At 42.1% G+C, this 27,749-nt stretch overlaps 1 long non-coding RNA gene across 1 annotated transcript; it reads right to left on the reverse strand.

The window, feature by feature from the left end:
• Position 1: 1 nt before the first annotated feature.
• LOC142829076 (uncharacterized) lies at positions 2-27,350 on the reverse strand. The gene is made up of 3 exons (XR_012903299.1): positions 27,129-27,350; positions 12,570-12,647; positions 2-1,568 (listed from the first exon to the last, which is right to left on the reverse strand). It is a non-coding gene; the product is annotated as an uncharacterized LOC142829076 (long non-coding RNA).
• Positions 27,351-27,749: the final 399 nt, after the last annotated feature.

Genomic DNA, 27,749 nt, shown 5'->3' on the forward strand with positions numbered 1-27,749 from the left:
TCTCAACATAAAGACTTGAGGTGTTGGAGAGTCCTTCACATCCCTTGGGAAGCTGATCCAATGGTTAATTACATTCACTGTTAAAAAATAACTGTGTTTTACTGCTAACCTTAATTTATCTAGCTTCAGTTGCAAATCATTGTAGCTCATTATGATTTTTGTCTGCTAGATTATAGAGCCATCTCGTATCAAAACTGGTTCCTTGTGTAGGTATTTGTAGACCTGTGATCAAGCCACTTTTTAACCTTCTCTTGAAAAATCTAAACAGATCGGGGGGCTGACGGAATTGCTGGGGCCCTGGGAAAGGTATGGGGTAGGAGTGGCACCAGGCTCCCAGAAGGAGCAGAGCCTTGGGAAGAAGGGGCAAGGCTGGGGCAGCCAGCCCTAAGCACCACCCAGACCATGCCATGTCCCCCATCCATCCCTTAGTGCTGTCCAGATAACACTGCATGGGGCTCCAGCAGTTATTTAAAGGGCCTGGGAAACCAGCCACTTCAGTAGCAGCAGCAGTGGCCAAGAGCCTTGGGCTCTTTGAAATTGCCAGGCCCTGGGACAGTTGCCCTTCCCCACATCAGTGGGCCTGAAACAGATTGAACTTTTAGTCTCTCTCTGTGGATCAGGCCCATGGACAGCTAGAGCCAGAATCATTGTAAGAGCAGAATTTTAGAGTTTAGGGCTAGAAAGGAGCATCACATGATCTAGTCTGATCTCCTGTATCTCACAGGCCACCAACACCATCTAGAACCCACATACTAACCCAACAATCAAAAATAAACCAAAGCATTACAACCTACAGGAGACTGAGCTCCTTGCCCCTTCTTTTGTCTGTAGATTTTCTGGCATGCACCAAAATTTTATTGAAAACATTTAGAAGAGAAAATTCCTGTAGAGCTGGAGGGTGAGGGTCTGAATGCTTGCTGTTGTGTAGAATCAATAGTGTAGTTAAAGACTGTTCCAAATCAGCACACTTACAAGCTAAGAACTGGCCAAAACTGTACTTGGGAATATGAAGAAAAGAAACTTTGCAAACATTGAGTGCATACATGTTAATGAGGCAAACACAGGTTTTATCAAGGCTGGGCTGACTGTTCAGTGACCTCTTTCAAGAGCCTTTTATAATGCTATTGAGTAAAGTTTTAAATGAGCAGAGAATAAATCTCTACTCTAAAATTAGAAACAGGGCTTAAGAACATGTTTCCCATCCAGTATCTTAGCCAGCATGATTCACTATTGTAAGCAGGCATAGTTGAAAAGAGACCCTCATCTGAGATAAATATGGAAAAACAGAACCTTTCAACAATATGTCTGCAATTTCTTCCATTTGAAGTACCAGTGACTGGCTCTTTTCTTTAGAAAGAAGAGCCAGAAGAGTATGTTTTGCCTGTTACCCAGGCCCAAAAAGGTGAAGTAACTTCACTAAAGTTACATAGGGACAAAACCGGAGTAAAGTGAGAGAAGTGTCAAAGCCCCAAAAGAAAAGATGAACAAGAGCCACAACATTTGGACTTACGTTTCAAACATCTTCAGAGTTCTGGAAGGAAGCATCTAGAGCTTATGTGTGGATTCATCTGAAAGTGAAAAACAGGGAATCAAAGGGCTAAATCCTGGGCACCTTTATATTGCTTCAACAGAGAGGAATCCTCAAATTGTATAGGGGCAGGTGTAGCTCACACAGGAGCATGGATGGAGGGCTGCTCTGCTCCATTGACCTCTGTCTACTGAATGTCTCCCTGGTTTAGCACAAGATAGAGTCCGAGATTGCTCTGACTTACTGTAGCCCCAGCTAGCTCAAGGACTGAGGCACTATAAAGCCCTCTTTGCATCCCCAACTCACCCTGAGTGAGGATCAGCTGGACCCAAAGATAATGCTGAAACTGAGAACATTTAAATGACAGAGTCCTTTTGGCAGTCTAAAAGCTGACACCTGCATCCTCTTAGTTACATCTGTGTTTAATTTCACTGACAGTTTCGGAGGTAACAGGAAGAAACAAAGCAACCAAAAGTAGTATCAATTCCTGTACATCAAAATGAAGCAAAAGCTTGTATACCAAGTTTCTATCACATGTGCCTTGTCAATGGAGAGGAGTGGAATAACCAACTAACCACTCCAAATCATCAAAACGTGTAAGAAATCCTTTGCATGCCAAGAACTATGCATCAGAGCTCAAACACTTACCAATTTTATTCAGTGGTTTAGTACTGAGGGGAGACTAGGAAAAATACAACTTGTCAATCCTCAAGATGACCTGTTGACTCATCTAAAGGAGGCGATGGGAGGGACAAACCATTGTATTTTTCCTGCCCTTCTCGCTACAATATTGAACCATTTAATAGAATATGTGAGCAATTAAGCACCCTTAATAGAATATATAAGCACTTTGATGCCTGGTTCTTGGCATGCCAGAGGATTTGTTACAAGCTTTCACAGTAATTGAAAGAAATATCCATCTGTAGTGGTTTCATTTTTAACACGCTGAACAGATTCTTGGAGCTAAAAAGTTATGAACATAAAAACATTTTTACTCTGTTTTATATCAGGCAGAATCTTATCTGCAGACAGATACATTTAATTTCTTTTGAAAATACAACATAAAGGTTAATAACAAGCTCACTGCATTGATGTCTATTATGTAGGAGATTTGGGTTTAGAATCTGTGTTGGAACAGGCACACGGATGGGGTCAAACAGATTCACACAGAGCTGACATGACTGAGTTCTGAAAAGAGAAGGTATCGATCATACCATTCTTTTGCTTGCTCCATTAGGAAACCTGTATAATAGCACTAACAAAATGTTTAGATGTGATCACTTTGGAAGATGAGAGATGATCTTTGAGTGAAGTCACTAAACATCTGCATTCAATCCACCTTCGGCAAGTCCTCCCTTTCTGTCCCCCAGACCCTGTCTATAGCATGGGCATAATGCTTTCTCTTTTCCACCCTTTACAGTCTTGTCAATTTAAATTGTAAGCTCAGCAGGGAACATTCTGTGGCATGTTGTGTCTGTGTAGCACCTACAACAATGGGGCTTTGATCTTGGTTGGGGCCTCAAGGTGCTATCCTATTGTGGAAGAGGGGGAAGAGGTAGATGGATAAGATGATCTGTTGACTCTTCCAACCCAAATAGCTATTAAATCAATAATAAAAATCCCTCTAGCCATCCTGAAAGCAGATAGCAAGGGGAAATGAAGAAATCCCTAAATGAGAAGTAGGGTAGTAACTAGGAATCCCAGATGACAGGGGTACTGGTACAATGGAACCATGGTGAAGGATAGAGGAGAAACTTGAAATGCCACAACCATGCACACATTTGGCAACTGCTGTGGAGGAAAATCTCTTTTTGAATACTGAAGTTTCACCCTGCAGTTTGTTATTATTGCCTGTTGAGTGTCTCAAAGTTTCAGAGATTTAGCACGACTTTTCCAGTTAATTTGCTATTATTTTGGAATGTAAAAAGTGTGATTTGCAGCACTCCCCCCCACACACTAGTATTTTTTCATCTGAAGCTGACAATGTTGGAGTGGCAACCAAATCCCCTGCTGAGCAAACTTACAGCACTAAGATAGATTGTGGCAGAAAACCTCTCATCACTCAGGAGGACTCCATAAGAGCTAGTTAAAATCTGGAGGCACAAAAGATCCATCATAAGGCTCATAAATTGCATTACCCTTTCCACTAACCAGGACTTGGCATTTCTTGACCTGTTTATACTGAAAGTTAATAGGCTCCATTTTCTGACCTGCTGTTTGTAATATACACAGGGAAAGGGTCTGTTAAGTTTCACTTTTCCATCTCAAATATTATATTAAGCCAAGTTCTTCTCTAAGGATGAATTCTTCCAAGTTGTTCTGAACCTCCTGGGAAGGTAGGTGATATTAATAGGAACTGAGGACTCTACCACTAAGTGAAACTGGTGGAAATTTGAATTTTCTCTTCTAAATTCAATGGCATTGTTCTAGATTTTCACTGATCTCCCAGAGAGAACAAGTATTACCCCAGTGATGTTCACAAACCTACTAGGGAAATGTTCTGTACAGTTGTTCACACACATTTCTTTAAACTAACATCAGATTTACATTGCTCTACCTGCTCTTGGTACATCCTGTGCAGCCTTTCAGCTAAGCACTAATGAATATTTGGCTGTGTTTCTATACTTGTACTGATCAACATCAGGAGTGGACTCTTTTCTTATTTGGCTTCCATTGCATGTTGTTGCACATGTGGCTTACATTGTTAAAGTAACTAAGCAGCAAAAATTCAGAGAAGGAAAAAAGATCACAAAATTCTAGAATGGTCATAAATGTTTTCAGACCAAAATAATTGTTTTTTACTCTCAGAGAAAATGACACTCCCAAATTCCATTCAGATAATAAAAGGTGGTTCCACTAAGTTTCACTTCATAGGTACCTCCATGTTAGTTAAGTAGTGATTATATTTAAATTCCCTTTTAAGAAATGTTTGGGGCAAGTTCTGGCAGCCACTGGTTTTAGCAGAGACCATGGAGTTTCACTGTCTCCTGGAAGAGTTTGGGCAGGGAGGATAGTAATATGGACCACACAGGGTACAATAATCATTATTAATGTTTGCCAAGGGCTTTGGGATCATGAGACTCAGGCACTGTACTATTACAGTGTTTTGGCTTTTTAACAATTTTTTAAGAAATTCCAGACACAAACATTTTAACATTTCCGGTAACTAAATACGAAAGGTCCAGTTTCTGTGTGTTGCATTAGCAGGGGGAAGGGAATAGGGAAAGCTGACAAATGCCAGATGGCATGAATCGCTACAAATTCTCAAGCACATTTCTAGTCTGTCTAAATTTATGACAGAAGATTTGTGGTTTACAAAAGTTCAGCTTTTGAAAATTGTACCTACGTTTTCTTACTGAAATATGGGGAGGTGAGTGAAGTAGTGGAAGTAGAAGGAAGAGTGAAATAGAAGGCAACCTGAATGTGATCAGCCTCTGCTGCGTAGCTTTAAAAAAGCCCAGGGGCCTGTTTAATTTTTTTAAAAACATAGCTTCAATGGCTGTTTCTTCAACATTCTTTAGCTTTGCAGTCTCTGCCCCAAAGGTAAAATTAGTCCCTCACATCAGTCATGCCCAAATTTGCATCAGGGATATTTTATCCTCTTCTCACAGTATGAAGTTGTATGATTCCACCTTGCCTACGTGGCAAGATGACCAGTGACACCAAATGAGTCTCCCTGGGGGTTCTGTCTTGGCTTGTCCCTAGATGACAAATGTAGTCCTGAAGTCACCGAGAACATTCTATCCTGCAGATATCCTTTAGCTGTTCTTCTATTTCTATTAGCTTCACCTGAGTAATATAAGGAAGGGACCTGTCAGGAGCAGGATTTAGAGTGACAAATGGCACCTAAGCTGCCAGCAAGATAGAAACCAACTCAAGGATTATTAAACTCTCAAAGGGACGTTAGAATTCAATGCCGATCTCTGGCTAGACACACATGGGCTTTTAAAATGGAGACATTAGTAAGATAGGTCCCTGAACCTCTTGCATCCACATGATCAGCTGCAGTGAAAGGAGAAATGGGAAATACTCCAATCCTGGGATGAAACATTCAGCAACTGACATGGGGGAGAATCTATAACTATAAATGCTAAGAGTGGTGGTTTGAGGTAGAAGGGATAGCTCAGTTGCATAAATCTTCACTTTCTGTGATGCTTCTTGTATTTCTTGAATTAGTTTGGGCCAGTTAGAGAATAAAAATAGCTTTGTGTAGGCCAACTAATTTCCTGATGAAGAGGCTAGTAGTGTCTAGATCCCATATTTGTTCTGTAGCATGGAGGATCCAGAGGGCCATGTGTTTTGGTCTAAAATTAGGCCACAAGCCTTTCCTCAGATAAGGCATATAGTTTGGAAACCTGTTTGGGATTAGTCTACTTATTATCTAGTTAGTTATTTGGCTAAGTTTGCCCTGGTTGCTCTCAGGTATGTACAAACAACCATAGATTGTGCTCATAGTGGTTTGGGGTTTCTACAATATGACTAAAAAATGTGCTTTGGTCTGATCTACATGGGAGCAGAGGAAAGATCTTCTGTTTGGGCTGGTCATACATCCTACACTACTTATATGTACAATTAGTTTTCTTCCACTAAGCAATGAGGTTTTATGTTTTATTGGCTTAGGTTTTTAGTCTATTAACCATCTTTCCCTAGCACATAGGATGAATTAAAGGCCACAAATCACTTTTCTAACAGAGAAAGTTTTCATGGTGGTACTAATACAGCAAAACTTTGCCCAGCAAAATACATTAGGCATTGCCTTTGCTTAGTGAAGCATGTCTTTGTAGAATTCTATCACTAAAACTAAAAATATAGATGTGCTGAATCTCAAGTAGGCCAACCAACACATTTATACATCAGACCATATTTTATCATGAATAAATCGTGTGCTATGGACTTCAATTAACTGTTCTGTTTTTTTCCACAGGGATCTGCAGGAGAAGCATGTTGCCATGGTGTTCTGAATCTAATAAGAAATGCAGAACTCTGAAACAGCACACAAACTTCATAATCTACCTGATAAGAATCATCATTTACAAAGAGACTTTTCCTTGCAGATTTTTGCTCATTGCATGTGTACTGTTACTAAATAAATAAGGAAGGGAAAAAAAAGGCAGCTAAGCAAGGTCAAAGTTGGACAAAAGCAAAGTTTTGACTTATAAACAGCTAATTAATTCTGGTAGAGCAAATCTAGATTAATGAGACAAATGACATAGAACACTGCAAATCCAATTATTCAGATTAATGACATTTATTGATAGAATAAATATAGCCAATTTATAATTCAATACTAAAGTTATTATAATTTATACTATATCCAAAAGTGTGCATAGATGCTTCAGCCTATCATAAATTGTCTTACAGTACAAGTGGCTGGAGAAGCTCGGAAAGTCACTTTTAAAAAGCACCTACTAGTTTGGATTTGAATTAAAACTTCTCCTCTACAAAAGCAAAATGAAGATCTCCCCAAAACATGTATTCTGGCTGGGTTTGGGATTTCTACTTCCAGTTGTTTCCAAAATGAAACAATGAGAAATATGACCAAAAAGAACTCAAGGTACAGGTTGAGTTCTGGGTGACAATTAAGCTCAAATATCATTTTGTCTCAACTGGTATGTCCATTCCTACAAGTGTGTGTTGGGAACAAAATCTGTTTGATCAAGGGAGCCTCAATCCAAGAAACATATACCGGAGTTCTCATGCTTATACTATTAAAACATCCTTGAAATAGTTCTCAAAAGTGTTGCAGCCAATATAGGTGAATTCTTACAGATGAAAGAGGACCCAATCACAGAAATAGGAGTTAATAGGTAGCTTAGGTACAAGTCATCATATCTTGATGACATTTATAATGTATAAGCAGAATAACATTAAGATTAATTGATTATTTACACACATATCTGTAGAGCACTATTATTGTCCAGAGCGGTAAACAATTATGAACCAAATTAGCTAAGAGGAAGAATTTAACCAAAAATATGAATGATGATAGAGAATCATTTAAGAACTCCTTATTATATGTCCAAAATGCCTCAATCCCACAGCTGAGGAAGAAGTCTGTGCTGTTTAAAAACAAACACACACAGAAATCTGGTATAAAGAGGAAATGAAGATAGATATAAAAAAACAAACAAAATAATGTGTAATTGATGGGAGAATTGGAAAATTGATATTAATGAATATAAAAAAATAAGAATTGTAGAAAATGGATAAGAGAAGCCAAGGAATATCCAAAAAATCTATAGGCAGCAGAATTAAGTACAAAAAGGAGGAATTTTTAAAATAAATTAGGAACTAAAGGAATCCTGACAATGGTGTTGGTCTGTTACTAGATGGCAATGGTAGAATCATCAATAATAATGCAGAAAAAATCAGAAGAGTTAAATACATGTTTGGCTGCGTCTAGGCTGGCATGATTTTGCGGAAATACTTTTAACAGAAAATCTTTTCCGTTAAAAGTATTTCTGCAAAAGTGCATCTAGATTGGCATGGATGCTTTTGCGCAAAAGCATCCATGACCACTCTAGACGTGATTTTGTGGAAGAAAGCCCCGATCGCCATTTTAGCCATCGGGGATTTTTTGAGCAAAACAGTTCTTCCCTGTCTACACTGGCCCTCTTGCACAAGTATTCTTGCACAAGAGGGCTTTTTCCCAAGTGGGAGCGGGAAAGTATTTGCGCAAGAAGCACTGATTTTGTACATTACAAAGTCAGTGCTCTTGTGCAAATTCAAGCAGCCAGTGTAGACAGCTGGCAAGTTTTTGTGCAAAAGCAAGTGCTTTTGCGCAAAATCTTGCCAGTCCAGACACACCCATTTCTGTTCTATATCTGAGGAAAAAAATAGATGATCCAGTTTAATCACATGGCGAGGATCACACTGTTTCTGTTCCACTAGTGTCTCTACATGATGTTAAACAAAGGCTACTAAAGATCAACATTTTCTGAATCAGCAGATCCAGATAACTTGCAACCCAGCGTTTTAAAAGAGCTGGCAGAGAAGCTTGCTGGATTGCTGATGTTGGTTATCAATCACTCTTGGCACACTGGGGAAGTTCCAGAAGACTGGGAGAAAGCTAATGTGCCATTTTTTTTAAAAGGATAAGAAGATGGTTTGGGTAATTATTTGCTTGTCAGCCTGCTATCGATCTTCAACAAGGTAATGAAGCAGCTAATATGGGACTTGATTAGTAAAAAGGCTAAAGGAGGGAAATATCATTAAATACAGATCAACGTGCATTTATGGAAAATAGATCCTGTCCAAATGTATGTGATTGCTAGTTTAGTAGGTAAGAGTGTTGATGTAATAGACTTCTGTAAGAGGTTTGTTTTGGTAAAACGTTTGGTAACATGTGACACGTTTTGGTAACATGCCATTTGATTAAAAATCTAGAATAATATAATCTTAACATTGCACATGTTAAAAAAAAAAATTAAAACTGGTGACGTGATTTTTCACAGTTATATTTTGAGACCAGAGAACCATCATTGGACAGGTATGTGTTCAGTAGGGTCCTTCAGGAATTGGTCTTATCCTTATACTATTTATTTCCTGTATCCATGACCTGGACAGAAATATAAAACTCATAATTGAAAGACTTCAGATGACACAAAAATTGGGGGAGTGGCAAGTATCAAAGAAGACAGCTCACTGATTCAGATTGCTTGCATACAGTTTACTAAGCAAATAATCTGTGTTTTAATACAGCTAAATATAAATATATACATCTGTGAATAAGAGTGTAGGCTATACTTACAGAATGGAGAAATATTTTTGGATGCAATGACTGTGAAAAAGATTTGGGGGTTGTGATGAAAAATCAATTGAACATTAGCTCCGAATGTAATAGTATTGGCTGAAAAAGCTAATGAAGTCCTGGAGTGCATACACATATTTTACCATTCGATTTAGCACCGGTGCAACCACTGCTGGAATCCTGTGACAAGTCCTGGTGCCCACAATTCAAGAAGGATGATGTTAAATTGGTTTCAGAGGATAAACCATGACAGTGATTAAAAGATTAGAAAACATTCTTTATAGTGATAGAATTGAGAAGCTAAATCCATCTAGCTTAACAAAGAAAAGGTTAAGGGATGACTATATGTGTATGGGGAATAAATGTTTAGAAGAGAAAGATATCATATGAGCAGTGGCTGGTTCGATGTTGATGTTAGACAAATTCAGATTTTCACTTTATTTTGAGTCTAACAGGAGGGTAATGAACCATTGGAACATTTTACCAAGGTTCCTAATGGATTCTCTGTCACTTGAAAACTTTAAAATCAAGATTGGATGTTTTTCTGAAAGATCTGCTCCCGGAATTCGATAGCCTGTGTTCTACAATAGGTTACACTAGATAATCACAATGGTCCCTTCTGGTCTTGGAATCTACGAACAGTCCACTCAGAATTACATCTTGGTCCTGATCCTGTAACTCCTTTGTATATTAGTTTGCTTTAATCCATTATGTAGCAGAGCAAAGGCAGCAAAAATAGTCACATTATCTACCTGTCCTTCTTTTCACTACATGTTTTTATGAGTAGATAATTTTTCTGACTAGCCACAGGAAAATTAAACACCTTCTAACTAGAGTTGCATGAATCTTCATCAACACCTATTACCTGAAAATGCAGTTTGAACTTTCATGAATTTGGTAAAAAATATGAATAAGTTCAGAAACTGATTTCTGAAAAATTAAAAATGTTTCATGCTGACATCTTCAACTGAAACATCCATTCATTTGGAAATTTAGCTAGATTTAGCTAAACAAACAAGGGTTTAAAAAAAGGGCTTTCAAGTCAAACCAAAAACTATTTTTTCCTGGAATTTTTACTTTGGCCACCAAACTGTAAAATCTATTATTAACTGAGCTCTATTAACAATTCCTGTATTTTTTTACTGTAAATGAAAATTAAAAGGAGTTTGTCTAAACAGTACAGTACTGAGCTCTCACTGTTCAGGCATCACGTGAATGTACCAATATTCGTTGGTCTGTTTCATTGCTCTTCTATCTTTTTACTATTCACTGACATCAAATATTTTCATGCAATCAGTGTACAGGGCATCTCTTCTATATGTTGCCCCAGTATATGTCAGTTCCACACTAACATCATTGACGCATGTAGGAACTGTTGTGTTATAAGTCCTCCCATTCCCTGATCTTACATTGCACAAAATAAATAAATAAATAAAAGACCAATTTGTGGAAAGAGAAGTCAGCCACAGGAAAAAAAAAATCATCATCATCATCATCAACCATGGATTCAAAGCCCATTGGTGTCCAATGCCTCCCTCACTATTTCCTTCCATTTTTCCCTGTCCAGTGCAGAGTAGCTTAGTTTCTGTAGACTAGCTTCGCACCAATCTACTATATCATCTACCCATTCTTTGTGGGAGTCTACCACTCCCATTCGGACCATCCATTATGCTGAATACCAGGGTCTTAACTTTTCACCCATGGTTCATTCTGCAGATATGCCCAAATAGCTGTAACTTCTCTTGTATAACCTTCTGCAGTAGGTTCTCTTTTGGCTGTAACATCATTTCGCTATATGTCCACCTTTTCTGGAATGTATCTTGGATGTATAGCAGGGATGCCCTGTCTACTGATTCACCTCTGCCTTTATTTTCAAAAAAGCACCTTCTGATATTACTCTCCATATTCTCTATAAAATATGCTTATGATATGAATGTGACATAGACTAAAGTATCTCTGGCAAGGTTTTGATTTATTGGATATGATTTCTTATTCATATGCATATATCATATTTGTATCTGAAGTTAGAAATATTGACTGTTTTACAACTATGCTACTTTGGGTGACATGCACTGCTAACACTTCAGGTACAACAATGGAAAAGGAAGACTGGGCTGATGGCCTTTCATGAGGACAATGGACTGAAAAAGCTTGGCCTTCCTCTATCCTGCCACTGACTCATGAACACTGTGATGTTACAGTGTCAGGAGACCTAGTCACCAGATACTAACCTCCATCCTGTACAGTTGAACTGTTCCTCTGGTAGGTGGGGGGATCACACAAAAGAGTCCCACCTAATGGAAATTCTCTCTCAGGTTGTGGAGAAAAACAATCATGGTCTTCAGTTTTCTTCTCTATCTCCCCACAAAGAGATACTTGGAAACAAAAAGACTTGGACCGAGGTGTGTGTGTGTGGGGGGAGAATTGCTGGACCCAGGCTAGAATGACACCTCTTGCCTGTGAAAGATTCTACCTAAAACAATATCTAGGGTGAGGAATTACTGTTTATAACCGATTTCTTTAGTGAGTCTGTCTTAGATTGCATGCTTTGCATTATTTTCTTAGTAATCTGATTTGTTCAATTTGCATTTCCATATAACTTTTTGTAGTTATAAACTCTCATTAATAATATTTCCCAGTTTATATAATTTATAAATGGAGGGGCAGGACGTTGTGCATACCTTCATCCACATTGAGGGAAGAGGTCAATTTAATGTAATGCTGGCTTTGTACTCCAAGGGAGGTGAACACCATGGGCAAGTCCCTTAAACTGAGACTTCCCAGAGCTTATCTCAGTGTCTGTATCATTCTGCAGCTGATTTTGGTCCTGTCTGTGTGCTTGGATGGAAGAGGCTTGTGAGCCTGACCCAGGAAGCCCATGTAAAGCGGACTCTGGCTAGCAGAATAGGCTGGCTTAGCTCATCACAGTCTCCTGTTCACCTTTGTGATGATTTACCAAAGAGGTCTTCTCTCAGACAGTGATCTGTTCCAATAACACTTACAAAAATACACTTTTTCCCAGGTTGCTGAATCAAGAAATCTTATCATGTAGGCGAAGGCAGTCCATTGGCAGCCAAAACAGGCAAGTCTTACTTTGCATTTTTTCTTGATACTGGTACCGGTGAACAGATTTCTGCATAGATTTTCAGATTTAATTACTATAGATGTAACATTTTTATTTTGGTTGTGAAAATGTCAGAGATAAAAACACAGCAGTGGACCAAAAACTCTTTGGGGCCAAATTCAGAGGAGAGAATCAATCTATAGGGAGTCTAAGTTTGTGTAACTTACAGTCTTCTGCCAGAGGTATCCCAAAATACTTCTGCAGTAGATGTAGCCTCAGAGACTGCCTGACTAGACAGGTTCAACCTGTAACAAAAAAACAGATTTCTTTTGTATTAGAGATGCACCCGAATAAAAGTCCCAGTACAAATCTCTCTCATGTTAACAAGTTTAGCTCTGCATCTGGATTGTGTATTAGTAGGTGAGCTTCATTTCTACTTTATAACAAGAGAGATTCTGGTCCTGGCCATTCCAGTTATTCAGCCCCTTTTGGGATCTACCATTATGAGTAGTGCTTGCGCACACTTCAAACAGTTTGGTGGTTTCTTTTAATGCAATAGTTAAAACCATAAGACAGAATTGTGTTACCAGTACACTAATGTTGCAAAGTCGAACACTCAAAATTTAGAAGTAATAACACTTTGGAAAATATCAAATCCCTTCTCCGAAGTATAAAAGCACTAAAGCTTCTCAATAAAAGGGCTGTAAGATTTATCTTTTTAAAAGCGGGGTGAAATGTTGCATTTTCCCCTCATTTGGTTCTCACTGAACTGTTTAACTGAAAAACTTTCCAGTAAAAATAAATATAAGTTTAGACTGAAGCAGACACCCAGAATGGGAAATTTGGCCCTGAATGATTATAAGCAACTGAAGACAGGGTTTTACAGGAGGAAGTTAGGCAACTTTAAATATAACACTACCAGCTCGATGTATAATAAAGCTTTTAGTTTATGTGATGATTAGATGTGACTGAGTCATAAAAGATATACACATAAGATCATATCAACTAAACTTGCTGTGCATGTAGATATATTGCTCAATTTATTGTATAAAATCAATACACACTCACAATTGTTATAGTTCTCTGAAACCGAAGACCCTGACTTATACCATGCAATTCAGCCCAGCATGTGAATAATTCCTTCTTTGCAGATTAACATATAGGCACACAGTAGTCACAAGCAAAATCCTTGCAAACACCTTTGCTAGTGGAAGATATTGCCATGTGTTTGGTTATATTTCCATTATAAAATACACAAAATACCAGAGTGACACCATCTATTGCCACCCTTGGTCATTTACTTATAGGTAGCACCCATGCTATGCTAGGCACTTTCCAAACACCAAAAAAGTCTGGTCTATGCTCTAAGTTGCTTGTGATCTCTAGTGACTAATGAGACAGAATTTAGAGGAACTGGACAAAAGGTGATTCATACACAAAAATCATCTTGGTTCACTGTAATCTGACATAAGTGGTCTTTTAAGAAGGACTTACAGGTCATTGGGTAAATAATTTGGTTATTGCATCTCCTGAAGAACTGTCATACAATGCTGAAGAAGAAACATGTAAGAAAAATATTCACCTTTTCTAGAAGTATTGTTTTACCATTTCCTTTTCCTGGCTGTACATTTGAGGTAATCTTTGTTAAGGCAATTTCATTTTATTTTGGGATTTGATGTATCATATTCTGTTTGCGTGTTTAAAACTTTTGCCAGTGGAATGACTAGAATTGCTATTTATTGTTGTTAAAGAACAGAGAAATTGTATAACAAAATTGCTCAGCAAAATCCTGCATTACTCTTACAATAAATAAATGCATTAAAGTAGGACGACAACAGGCTCACATTATGAATTGTTATTCTGGTAACGTCGTAAAGCTGTTATTAATTATACTGCTTTGTGTCTCCATTTACACCTCATTAAGCAAGGCCCTGTTCTGAGATATTGCCATGAGAACAACAAGGATGCAGAGGGATGTTTGCTGGCTTCTTATGTCAAGATGGGGACAGTTTTGGCTTTGATGTTGCTGGCCAAGTGAATGGGAATTTAATGTACTTGAAAACCAAGATATTTAAAATCAGATTCTGATTCTCCCTTAAACCATGGTGGGGCTAGAAACCTTTGCCTAGATAGGTTTAAACCCACCTACAATAAAGAGAAAGTGCAGCACAGGACAATGATGAAGGGATTGAAAATAGTTTCGTGTTCATATACTGCCACCTAGTGGACATAATCTGTATACACATACAGTGTTTGATTTTTAGCAAATAAACCAGTGTTTTCATTCATACAACGGGGATAGCCAAACTTACTGACCCTCCAAGGAGTGGTGAAAGTAATTTAAAATTTCTTACAGATACTGTCCTATTGCAACTTTGGTCCCTGCCAACTCTTCAAATAATTCCCTGCTGGCTTTTGCAGCAGTTCAGCCAGCTCTTGCTGGAGCTACTCACCAGGGTGCACCCCCTTACTTTCACCTCTGCCTCCAGGCCACATAGGACAATCTTCCAAAGGCAAGTGCAGGGACATGCTCCTTGGGGCTTGGTGTTTCAGCCCCAGCAGGCACACCCCACTGAAGTTCTAAGACCTCCCTATCTGCTGGACAGAAGCTCCTAGTGTAAGGGGACTGTTAGCCCCTTACTAAAACTCTGTGGGAGTTTTTGGTTTGCCAGCTCTCAGTATCAAAAGGGGAAGGGTCCATGAGACTGACAGACCCCAGAGACAATGGAAAGCAGCCAACACTCCAGCTCAGCGTGATTGACAGGTTGGACAGGCCAGTGAGGAGAGTGAGAGGCCAGGCCCCGTTCTCCCTGTGAGCTGGGATTGTTCTGGGTCTCTCTGAGTAAGGAGAGAGCTGAGAGACTGCTAAGAGTAGTGCAAGCTGTGTGCAGAAGAAGTCCTGCAGCAACAGAGCCAGACACAGGCAGCCCAAGGAGTGCAAGCTGTGTGGAGAGGCAGTTTTGCAGCAGCAGAGCCAGGCACACATAGCTCAAGGAGCACAGACCCTGTGTTGAGCAGCAGACTGGCAGTGCTCAGAGAAGCCAAAAGGGACAGAGAAGCAACTCAAGGAGCTGGAGACTAAGGCAGCACAGCCTACAGCTGGGTGTGGTGAGCAGCTGGGACCAGCAAAGTGTGGGGAGAGGCTCTGGGCAGGGAGATATCACCAGCCACGAGGCCCAGCAGGCCAGACTCGGAGAGGGGTCTGGCTACTTAGAGCTTGAGGCTGTGTGGTCACTGCCAGAGCAAGCGTGTCCAGCCTGCAGCCCCCCTGCAGCACATCCAGGGCCTCTAAGGGGCCTATAAGGAAGAGACTGAACTGTCCTTACACTCTGCACACTGCTGTTCTGCTCTGTAGCACAGGGACATCAAGACTGTGTGTTCTCATTTAACCATTCTCATTTTTTTCTTATTCTTTTCTCTTTAATCAGTTGATGTTTAATAAATTGTACTTGCTTTGAACCTTATGAAATGATCACTGGGCCAAGAAAGCATGCAGTGTAAAGAGAGCACCTCGGAGTGGAGACACCCTAACTCCTGCCCCTAGTCACTGCAAGGTCGGGGATTAAGCCCCAGGAAACCTGGGCCCAGCCTTGTTGGGGTTTCGAGGACTCTGCTACTCAGGAGAGTGGAGGGGGAGCCCTCAAGACAGAAACCACAATTCTCCTGTACTTTGGTAGATGGATAATGTGGACACCAGGAACTGCACAGGCTGCATTTAGCTGTAGAAAAGCTGCATGTGGCTCACAAACCACAGTTTGGCCTTCCTGGGTACTGAAACAGTAGCTGAGAACAAGGAACATGTTCAGAGATATTGAAACTATAATACTTGTCCTATCCTTGTGTACAAAAGCACAGTATTGACCACATTGCTTCAGTCTATCTATTTTTTTTTTAAACTGAGGCATTTTAACTAAAGAGAAGGTGCTATGGGACCCAGTAAGCCTATTCAGATAGTTAAGAAATGTCCTCCATGATTTTTCAAAGATGATAGCTAAAGGCTCAGATACCTCCTCCATCAGCTCCTTGAGTATTCTAGGATGCATTTCATCAGGCCCTGGTGACCTGCAGACATCTAACTTTTCTAAGTGATTTTTAATTTCTTTTTTTTATTTTATCTTCTAAACCTATGCCCTTCCCACTAGCATTCATTATGTTCGGCATTCCTTCATCATCAGATTTCTTGGTGAAGACCAAAACAAAGAAGTCATTATTTCGGTCTTCACCAAGAAGTCTGATGATGAAGGAATGCCTAACACAGTGAATGCTAGCGGGAAGGGGGTATATTTAGAAGATAAAATAAAAAAAGAACATGTTAAAATAACTTAGAAAAGTTAGATGTCTGCAAGTCATGAAGGCCTGATGAAATGCATCCTAGAATACTCAAGGAGCTGATAGCTAAAAGCTCAGATACCTCCTCTATCATCTTTGAAAAATCACGGAAGACAGGAGAGATTTCAGGTCCAGGAGAGAATAAAGGTCTAGAGAACATGACCTATGAAGGAAGACTGAAAGAATTGGGCTTATTTAGTTTGGAAAGTAGAAAACTGATAGGGGATATGATAGCATTTTTCAGGTATCTAAAAGGGTGTCACAAGGAAGAGGGAGAAAAAATTGTTCTCCTTAGCCTCTGAGGAAAGGACAAGAAGCAATGGGCTTAAACTGCAGCAAGGGAGGTTTTGGTTGGACATTAGGAAAAACTTCCTACCTATCAGGGTGATTAAACACTGGAATGAGTTGCCTAGGGACCTTGTGAAATCTCCATCTTTGGAGATATTTAAGAACAGGTTAGACATCTATCAGCAATGGTCTAAATCAGTGTTTCTCAATCAGTGGTAAGAGTACCCTAAGGGGTACTCAAGAAAAGTCTGGGGGTACCTCAACACAACTGAAATTTGAAGAAAACTGAAATTTTGTTGTAAGTTTTACAGCGTTTTATTATTTTTGTACTTTTTACACCCAAAAATGTCATTGCCCACCCGGCTACGATTAAGTTGTTTAAACAAATGTGTTGCAATGGTAGAAAAAGAATGTGTGTCTGAAAACTGTAGGTATGGGGGGGTTACGTAATTTTTTTTAAAAGGGGGTACTTTTATTTATATATATAAAGGTTGAGAAACACTGGTCTAGATGGTACTGGGTCCTGCCACAAGGGCAGGGGACTGGACCTGATGACCTCTTGAGACCTTCCAGTTCTAGTGTTCTATGATTCTATGAAATGTTAAACTTTCTCAAAAGACTCTGTCTGCATCATGTGTATAGGGATGTACAAATGTAAGGTAAAAAGATGGTCAAGACAGGGTAAATGGAAAGTTGTGCAATTATGAATTAATGTGAGAGTGTTACTGTGTGACTGCTAGAGCAGGGCAACATTTTTGACTGTTTTTTCATTAAAAAAAGCACTTTACAGGGCACGAAGTTTACTGAATTCAAGAAGAATTCACAATGTGGTTTGGTTTAAAAGAAACCGATTTGACAAGAATTGAAACATTTTGTTTTGACTGTTACCTTTTGAAAAAAAAAGTGGAATCTCTTTGCTTAGCTTTTGAGACATAATAGCATTTCAATTTCAAATTGGGGCCATTAAAAATTAATACCTAAAAAGAGAGGTGCCTTAATGAAACTACTGAATCAAAACAGAAGACGTAATAAAAATTGTTTTGCATTGACTGATGTGTTTTGATAGTTATGATTTTTTAAAAAGCTGTTCAGTTTGATAGATGCATTTCAGTTCAAATCAAATGAGATTCCTCCTCCCCTTGATTTTTCAGTTTGGTTCCCAAATAAACAAACACATTTTTTTCCTCGGCTCTGGTGTCTTCCAAGTTACCCTTAACACTTATTAATGTTAGGAAAGTGTGTGTCTACATAGGGATAAAAGACCTGCTGCACAGTCATGGCTGGCCTATAGGGCTAAATATCACCGGGTAGATGTTTGAGCCCATGCTCTGAGATCCTTCGCTTTCACTGGAAAATATTGCCTTTCATATGGGAGCATATATGAGGGATGAAGGAATTCCTTCATGAAATCTGCCATTCAATGATACAGTTTTAATGTTCCATTCAGCTACCAGAGCAGTGACTATACATGTGCACTACTGTACACAGATGAAATACTTTTTTCCATAAGCTTCTTAAATGGGATCGTATGGTGTTTTTAAAATAGCATGTAAAACTATACTCGCTGCCTTCCAGACAGGAGAACAGCATTGCAGAAAAATCTTTAGTTGTAGCAGACAAAAGGAAAACATTTGAGTGGCAGAGATACTGGGTCAGATACAGTGGACCAGCTGTGCAGCTATACCCGTTAGTATCAGGCTGGACACCAGGGCTAACAGTGGTTCAACTTTATTTTTTGTAGGAACTACCATCTGGGGACAATTTGCACAATCATGAGGCCTCAGTACAAATTAAAGTAGCCCCCAGCCCTTAAGGCTGGGGGTGGGGAATCTAAGGCCCAGGGGCCGGCTATGGCCCCCAGTTTGACTGGATCCAGCCCCTGAGGCTCAGCGCTCCCCCTTAGTATCAGGGAGCCCGCACTGGTGCTCTAGCTCCCCGCACCCACCAGCCCTGAGGTTGGAGCACACAAAATCCATTAGCCTAGGCCCCGGTGTGCGAAGGGAATGTTTTTCTCTTTTTCAGTCAAGGGCCACGGCAGAGAGAGGTTGGTTTTTTTTTTTTTTTTGGAGGGGGGGTTGTTTGTTTTTTCTTTTTTTGTTTCTCACTTTGGTGTGGCCCCAACTGATTTTTTTTTGTGTGGCTCAGTGACCCCTGACCTCAAAAAAGATTCCCCATCCCTGCCTTAAGGGGATATTCCAACAAATTAAGATTACCAGTGCATAGAAGCAATGCAGAGCCTCTCTCCTATGGTGTACTGGGTCTCAGAAAGTCCTATCCCTTCTTAGCTCAGGGAGATCAACTGTAATTCTTAACCCTGCAGCCTTTCTCTGTTTCCAGTCTCTTGGCATTATGTAAATCCTGCCTGTTCCCTCACAGGTGAGCTTGCTTCCAATTAGCAGCCTCCTCCCAGTCTCAATCTCTCTCTCCCCTGTTTGCTGTATACTTGATTGATTGGCCCTGCTTGGCCTAATTCAAACCTCACAGGACCAGTGTTAAGAGGCTATTACATCCCAGGGAGAGAGGCTGTGTCTACATTGGTGCGCTCTTGTGCAAAAGCAGCCGCTTTTGCTCCAAAACTTGCTGCCTGTCTACACTAGCCGTGAGTTCTTGCGCAAGAACACTGACGTTCTAATATATGAAATCAGTGCTTCTTGCGCAAGAACTATGACGCTCCCGCTCAGGAATAAGCCCTCTTGCGCAGCTGTTCTTGTGCAAGAGGCCAGTGTAGACAGGCAACATGAATTTCTTGCGCAAGAAAGCCCTATGGTTAAATGGCCATCAGAGCTTTCTTGCATAAGAGAGTGTCTACACTGGCATGGATGCTCTTGCACAAAAGCACATCTCTTGCGCAAAGGCACATGCCAGTGTAGTCGCTCTTTTCTGGAAGAGTTTTTGCACAAGAATTCTTCCGCAAAAGAGTTCTTGTGCAAAATCATGCCAGTGTAGACGTAGCCAGAGTGTTTAAGCCCTCAACAATGGCTGCTGAGGCCAGCAAGCCAAACCAAGGACTGACTGAGGAAGAGCCCCAGAGTGGGTGGCAGGATTTGTTTTGTGTTAAAGATATTGTGTGGATTTTTAGTACAGACAACTGTGACTTGGCTGGAAGGCAGAGTCACTGGATGAGTTCTTGGCAGAGAAACCACTACAGTACTGGAATGGCAATCAGCACGGGTCACTAGGCCCCAGAGAGCTGTGACACGATGCTTGGCCACAAAGGGGCACAGGGGGGTGAACAGATTCTGTTACAGTATACTAATTGTGCAGAGAGGTGTCTATATTATGAGCAGGGATGTACATTATTGGCTACTGGTTAGAGTGATCAACAATTAAAATGAAGAGAAGTGGCCATCTGGCATCTTTTTAGTCAGCTATCAGTGCCCATCCATCCAGAACACATCATGTTGTAGAGCCCGAATGTTGTCATCTGATGGCTCCTTCATGGTCTATATGAAATGAGCAGTTAGTGTCAGGCCAGATGTTCTGGAGGATATGCTTTAATCAAGCACAAGTTATGGGAACTACAGGAATCACAGAGTGAAATATTATGGCCTGTGTTATACATGAAGGCAATCTAGATGATGCAATGGTCCCTCCTGGCCTTAAAATTTATGAGTCTATAGATCTGCATCACAAAGCAGTCTCACATCTGTAACTGGAACTGGCCGCCTCATCAGAGGTCCCAAGGACTCAACAGGAATGGAAATTCAGTCATTATCATCATTCCCTTAGATGTGGGCTGACCTATTAGGGTGAGACAGCCTAAGGCAAATTGCTCTGCCCCTCTTTATGAAGTACATGTTCTGCAGATAAACAGATGACTTATTTCTCCAGAGCTACCCAGATAGCTGTTTTTACAAGCAATAAAATATTTGCATGAGAAGCAGCATATTAATTGCTTTATACATGCTTCAAGAATTCTTGGGTATAGTTCAATGTATTGAGAATAAATTAGCTTCTCTTCATTTAGTCAGTGTAGCTTGTAGACGACCTTAGATCTAAATCAAAAGTGAGATTTTAAGTAATTATGTGCATGTTTAAAATAAAAAAAATCAGGGATATAATCCACATCATGACATTATCATCCATAAACAAGAACACTGGGGACTAGTTATCAAGTCTCTGAGCCTAGAGATTTTAGGTCCTCATAGTTAGAAATAAGGCTCTCTAGAGAGATGGTCAGTAAATGGTGCAGCATTCAAGGAACACAGATAGTACCTACTAGTATCCCTCATGTCCTAGATAGACAGCACAGTATATATTAGATGATCTGCACAGAGTCTAGTTCTTCTAGTCCCTCACAGGGCAAACTTTACTCACTAATAGTGTCACAAATCTCCATCACACAAGCATCACAGGATGAACCTCTCTAGCCTGGCACTCTCTGGTCCAGCAACAGCAAGGGTCTTGCAAAATTTTAGTTAGCCAGCTGTCCACTTATCATAGATGTGACCAAGTTTCCCACGATTCCATAAAATTTGTTTTCAACCACCAGTCCTGGCTCTCAGTGTTCTGTGCTGTTATTTAGCTCTAACTTACTGCAAATGTCTTTTAAGAGACCAGTAAGCAGTGGAAGTGTTAGTAATCCTGCTAGACAATATTGACCTCCCGTGGTTTGACAAATTCTCTGGTTTGGCACTGGTCAGGTCCCAAGGGTACCTGTCTAGAGAGATTAAACCTGTATGCCAAATGCTTCTGAACAAGAGATTTCAGCCTGCTGAATAATTAAGGAATGTGAAATTCGGTGACAAAATTAAATGTTCTTGTGAAACTTTCATGGAGAACCCCACCCTTTTGTTATGTGAAGTAGAAAGAAATGAATGTTCCAATAGTGAAAATATGACTTTTGATGGCAGTTAAATTCATTAAGAGGACGTTGTAGTACCGGTTGTAATGAGAAAGAAAATTGTAATGGGCAGGATAAGAAACAGATGCATTGCATTACATCATGGAAACAGCAGCGCTAATCAGAAAACATGCTTCTAATACCAAACCCAACTGTTACCTGTTAATTCTGTTGCCAAGAATGGCAAGAACAAACATAAATCTCATCTTTGCTTCTGGCTCATTAGAGCAGGCTGTTGGGTTCAATGCTAGAATTGGAACTAGAATACCACCTGAATAAGAATACTGGCTCAGGACCTGTTCAGCTGGGTGGTGCTTTAGTGCTAAATCCAAAGACCGTGTGCATTTGTGGTACTGAGTAGCTCGCATATTAGCATACACTATATTGTATACCACATTTAAAAATAAATGGTCAGCGACTTGCTCTTTAATCATGCGCATCATGCTTTGAGGCTTGCACTCTAATGTCATCTCTTACTTCGTTAAGGTTTGTAAAAAAATTTCCACTAGGAACTATTTTTCAAATACAGATAGGGTTTTTGACCAAACAGATATATTCCAGGAAAGTATTTTCTGCCCTTGTTCAAATTTTTCTCCAGAAGCACTCCCTGCTTTGCCTATTGATTCTAATCTTTGCACCAGAGTAATGCCAGAGTATATGTAAATATTGTGATTAGTTTGAATGACTGTTATGTAGTTCACAGCAATTAACAGACACAAGCTCATCAGAAAAATGTGATGGTAGCAAGCAGAACTTGGGTATAGTGAATTGGGGTGACTTCTCTGGGCCCCACGCTTTGGGGGACCCCATGCTTCAGCGTGTGGAACGTGGGCTCAGTCACCGTATGATCCCAATCTCTCCCATGCAACTGTGTCTGCTGGTGTCTGTACAGCCCCACTGGTGGCCAGGACTGAGGGTGGGGCTGGGAACCCACAAAACACTCACACCAGAAGAGCTGCCTGCTTCTGGCACAAGGCCAGTGGGCGGCTTCATCTTCTGTTCCATTTGTCACTGCAGTTCCTGGGAGATCCTAGCAGCTCAGTTCTGAACCCCAGGCAGTGGTGAAAGAGGCAGCATGTAGAGACATTGCGCCCAGGAGTGAGGTTGTGTGATACTGATCCCAGCAGAACTCCTCACCCCTGTACTCTGGCAGGGCTGTACAGATCCCAGGAGATGCTACTGCATGGAATGGCTGGTGGGGGGGGCAGCACAGCCAACCAGAAGAACTGCTTCTTTCACTGCTGACGTACTGCGGGGGCCTTGCGCCTCAGAAATCTCCAGTGCAGTGGAAGGAGAACAGAGCCCCACCCAGGTATTGTGGGGAGGAGGGGGGGACAGGCACAGTGAGAGTTCAGGAGTATTTGGGGTGGGTCACATGCCCCCTTTAGCTGATGCCCCCTTTGTGTCCCTCCCATTTGTCCTGGGCCCCACATCCCCTTCAGGGATGGCAGTGGCGGCAAGCTAAATGCAGATTTAAAGGCATATGTCAATGTATGGTAAGCACTCTGGCTGACCACAAGCCTAGGTTTTGTATGCATCATTCAGACACAGAATGGAGTGTTTAATGGAAAGCCAGTTACAGATCTACTTAAATTTGGCTAGCATCTGTAGAGAAGGGCTGATGAAGATCTTGAGCAAATTTTCATGAATTTGGCTGATTAAAGTTATGTTACTGTCAGTGGAGGAATTTATGGAGGCAGCATCCAGTGGAGAGTTACAGAAAGAAAGTGTATATCTAAAATAAGTAGAATAACCACAGGCATTAAGCTAGAGAGACCTTTACCCTGAAGCTAGAATAGCAGAGGCTCCTTGACTGGGATATGCAAATGAATGAAGACAGATACAAGGATGAACGTTAAGCAATAGGCCACCACTAGCAAACTTAAGCTTGCTTGCTGAATCCTCTCACACATGCCTCCCTGACCCCTATGAAGGAGACAAAAAGTACCAGTGAGGGACTTTGGTCTGCAAAGACATCATTTCTCCCCCTTTTCCACCAACAAAATCTCAGTGGGTCTCATTACTGTGTGTTGGCCTTTTGAGCCACATTGTCTATTAGCTACAAGTAAACATTCATACAGTTCCTAATATTCCATTTCTAAATCCTCTTATTATTTAATCTATCTGGCTACATCTAGACTACATCCCTTTTTCGTAAAAGGGATGTAAATTAGACGTATCGCAATTGCTAATGAAGCGGGGATTTAAATCTCCCCCGCTTCATTAGCATAAAAATGGCTGCCGCTTTTTTTCGTCACGGAGCTTTGATGGAAAAAAGCGCAGTCTAGATGCTGATCTTGCAGAAAATAAAGCCTTTTACGAAAGATCCCTTATCCCTCTCTGAAATAAGGAATAAGGGATCTTTTGGAAAAGGCTTTATTTTCTGCAAGATCAGCATCTAGACTGGCGCTTTTTTCCGGCACAGCTCTGTGCCAAAAAAAAGCGGCAGCCATTTTTATGCTAATGAAGCGGGGGAGATTTAAATCCCCGCTTCATTAGCAATTGCGATATGTCTAATTTACATCCATTTTACGAAAGAGGGATGTAGTCTAGGCGTAGCCCCTGTGTCTAATGGAATGGGCAAAGGGCAAGAAAACCCACTGGGTTGATGTGAAAGATTCTTTCTTGACACAACAAACAGGTCAGCAGACAAACCTACAACCACCTAAAACCAACATTCTATGTATATAGCAATAGCTAGATGGGGGAGGGATGGCTCAGTGGTTTGAGCCTTGGCCTGCTAAAGCCAGAGTTGTGAGCTCAATCCTTGAGAAGGCCATTTGGAGGGAAAAATTTGTCAGGGGTGGTACTTGGTCTTGCTGTGAAGGCAGGGGACTGGACTCAATGACCTTTCAAAGTCCCTTTCAGTTCTAGGAGATAAGTAATCTGTATTTATATAAATAGGGCAAAGAAAGCTGGGGTCTAATCAAGTGGGACTAGCAGCATGAGAAGCCTGAGGAAATTTAAATTAACAGTTGTGAGGTTGTGAGACGCAAGAGGTAGTTAGCTCACATCAATCTGGCTAGCTAAGGGACAGTAGTACAGCCAGGGAGAAGAGGGGCCCTATCTAGGGTGACCATGGGGCCTGTATTTAAGCCCTCTTGCAAGTGTCTCAACTGTTTTTTAAAAAAGTGGGTGAATGGTCCCATATTTTCAGCTCTGGTGCACCCTCTGCTGGACAGTTGTCATCAGTGCAGCTGCAGCCACCTGTTTGTGGCTGGCAGGTGAATGCAGCAGGCTGTGGCCAGCAGGTGGCGTTCTCATGCAGGTTTCAGAAGCAGAAAGACGGGCAGCCAGTAGGAGAGGCAGCCTGTTTACAATAGATGGGGCAGGGCTGGCCTTACCATGAGGCAAACTGAGGTGGCTGCCTTAGGTGCCAGACTGTGGGGAGAGGAGGCGGGGCACCACTAGGCCCCAGAGTGTAGAAAATTATGTCTGCTGCTGGTGCATATGTATTCTCTCTGCAGTACCATGAGAGGAGCAGAACAGGAAGAAGGCAGAATTGAGACCTTTCAAAGTTTTGGCCCAAGCGAGGGATCAGTTGAGCTCCCCGCCTCAGGTGTCAAAATGTTGTGGGCTGGCCCTGGCTGGCGCTCTTCCCACACTGAATTCTCAGCACTCCAAGGCTGAAGCCCTGCTCCGTGGTGCACCCCTGAATCCCCAGTATCACCCAGGCTGAAGTGTGCCCTTCCCCCCAGGGTAGCAGCTCCAATCCCTGGCACCCTTCTCCCACCCCCGCAGAATCCCCAAGCCCCTGCACTCGCTTCCCCCAAGGGCTGAAGCCACAAGCCCTGGCAACCCCATGCAGGGCTGAAAGCAAGCACTGAGGGGGCTGAAGTCCTGATCCGTTCCCCCCCTGAAGCCAGGAGCAGCAAGGCTGAATCTTGAATCCCTGGAACTCCGCATGCAGCAAAAGCCCCTACAGAGGGCAGCGCTGGTGGATGCTGGGGATGTTGCCCCCCAAATTTCAGTGGCAGGAAGGGCAGTTCCAGGGACAGGCGCACCCCTCCTCCCTCCCTGTCCACTGGCCAGTTTGGAGGTGAGACGCCAGAGCCAGGCAGACCACAGTAACTGCTCCTCTGGCTGGTGCCTTGGCACAAGCAGCTGTATTGTTCCCTCCTCTCCTGTCACTACAGCTGGTGCAGGGGTTGAAGCTGCCTCTCTGCTCCCAGCCCCCTTTACTCTCACAGCCAGTAAGAGACATGGGGTGGGGGACCCAGCTTCATGTCTGGCAGAGTCGTCAGGAAACCGTGGGACCACAAAGCTCTCCTGGCACACAGACTCTAGATACCCCTTCTATAAACCCTGAGGTATCCTCCTATCAGCCCAAGGGCTCCCCCGCCCACCCGGCTACACACAACCCCTAGCTACTCCCTCCCTGCCCTCTGAGTTACCTCTTGGCCCCACATAGTCCCTAACTGCCCCCTCCCGACCCTTTGGACTGTTCCTAGCTCCTCCCTCTGATGAGGTAAACACAAACAGGATTGGGTTTTCCTCCCTACCATGTGAAACTTTGGATACGCAGTGCGGATTTCTATACTAAGTGATTGAGACACCTTTTCTGAGTGAAAAGCTTGTTGGGCTGTGTGCAGACAATACCAATAGAAATGTTGGTGGTGCTAAATGTGCTTGGAAAAACAATGTATGGTGAAAACTGCAAGTCAAACTATGGGGAGAGATCTTTGGTTTTGTGTTGCAGCGCTCACCTCAGCACTGCAGACAGCAAACAGCAGCTGACTGTCTTCCAATTGTTTCTGGTGTCCCTTTCCCGTGCAAGTGTATAAATACAGAGGATGGGAGGAGTGGCGAAGGGGGTTCAGAGCATGGGTTGTGCAGGAATCAGGACGAGGGGCTCAGGGTGGGAGGATTCCAGGGCTGCACATGGGGGTGAGGGTGTTGCTGCTCCAACTGTGGCTTCTTCTGGAGTGCGGGGGGACGGGGGAGGGGAAAGCAGTGGTGGCTCATCCCAGGGGCCTGGGGCTGCACTGCCCAGTCCCCCCAGCCAGTAATTCCTAGAGGGGGGGTCTGTCTGGATGCCTGGCCGGCCAGCCTGGCCAGCCTCCCCCAGCTAATGGCTTCTGGGAGGGTCTCCATCTCCCCAAGCAGGCCAGCAATCCCATCCCCCAGCAATCCCTTTGGGGGAAGACCTGGGACTAAGTGCCCACCCTTGGCCTCTACTCTCAGTGGAGGGGTTTGCACTGTCCAGCCCTGTGGTGGGTCCCAGGGGAGCCACAGCAGTGGAACTGGTAGTCAGCAGGACTCCCCACCTCCCCCATCTGGCACTGCAGTCAAAGCTGGGGGTGGGTAGAGTAGAGGGGACACTTACCTGTTGCAATGACCTGCAAGATGGTGAGCCCTGGACCCATCTGGCCACTGTCTTGCTGTGCAGTTGCCCCCAGTGGTCACTCTGCAGTAGCTCTTCTCCTATCAGCTCCCAATTTTTCATATTATGGAAGACAATAGAAGTCCAGGCACATTCCCTTTTCCTGGCCTTGTTTTAAGCTAGGATAAGAGGAAGATGAATACCAAGTTTGGTGGTCTTAGCTCTTACTATTTAGGAGGAGTTCTTGAACGAATGGAGTCATAGAGGGTATGTCTACACTACCCTCCTAGTTCGAACTAGGAGGGTAATGTATGCATACCGCACTTGCTAATGAAGCCCGGGATTTGAATTTCCCGGGCTTCATTAGCATAAGCGGGGAGCCGCCATTTTTAAATCCCCGCTGCTTCAAACCCCGTGTAGCGCGGCTACACGGGGCTCGAACTAGGTAGTTCGGACTAGGGTGCCTATTCCGAACTACCGGTACACCTCGTTTCACGAGGAGTAACGGTATTTCGGAATAGGACCCTAGTCCGAACTACCTAGTTCGAGCCCCGTGTAGCCGCGCTACACGGGGTTCGAAGCAGCGGGGATTTAAAAATGGCGGCTCCCCGCTTATGCTAATGA

The sequence above is a fragment of the Pelodiscus sinensis genome, chromosome 4 (genome assembly GCF_049634645.1).
Source record: "Pelodiscus sinensis isolate JC-2024 chromosome 4, ASM4963464v1, whole genome shotgun sequence".
Classification (NCBI taxonomy): domain Eukaryota; kingdom Metazoa; phylum Chordata; order Testudines; family Trionychidae; genus Pelodiscus; species Pelodiscus sinensis.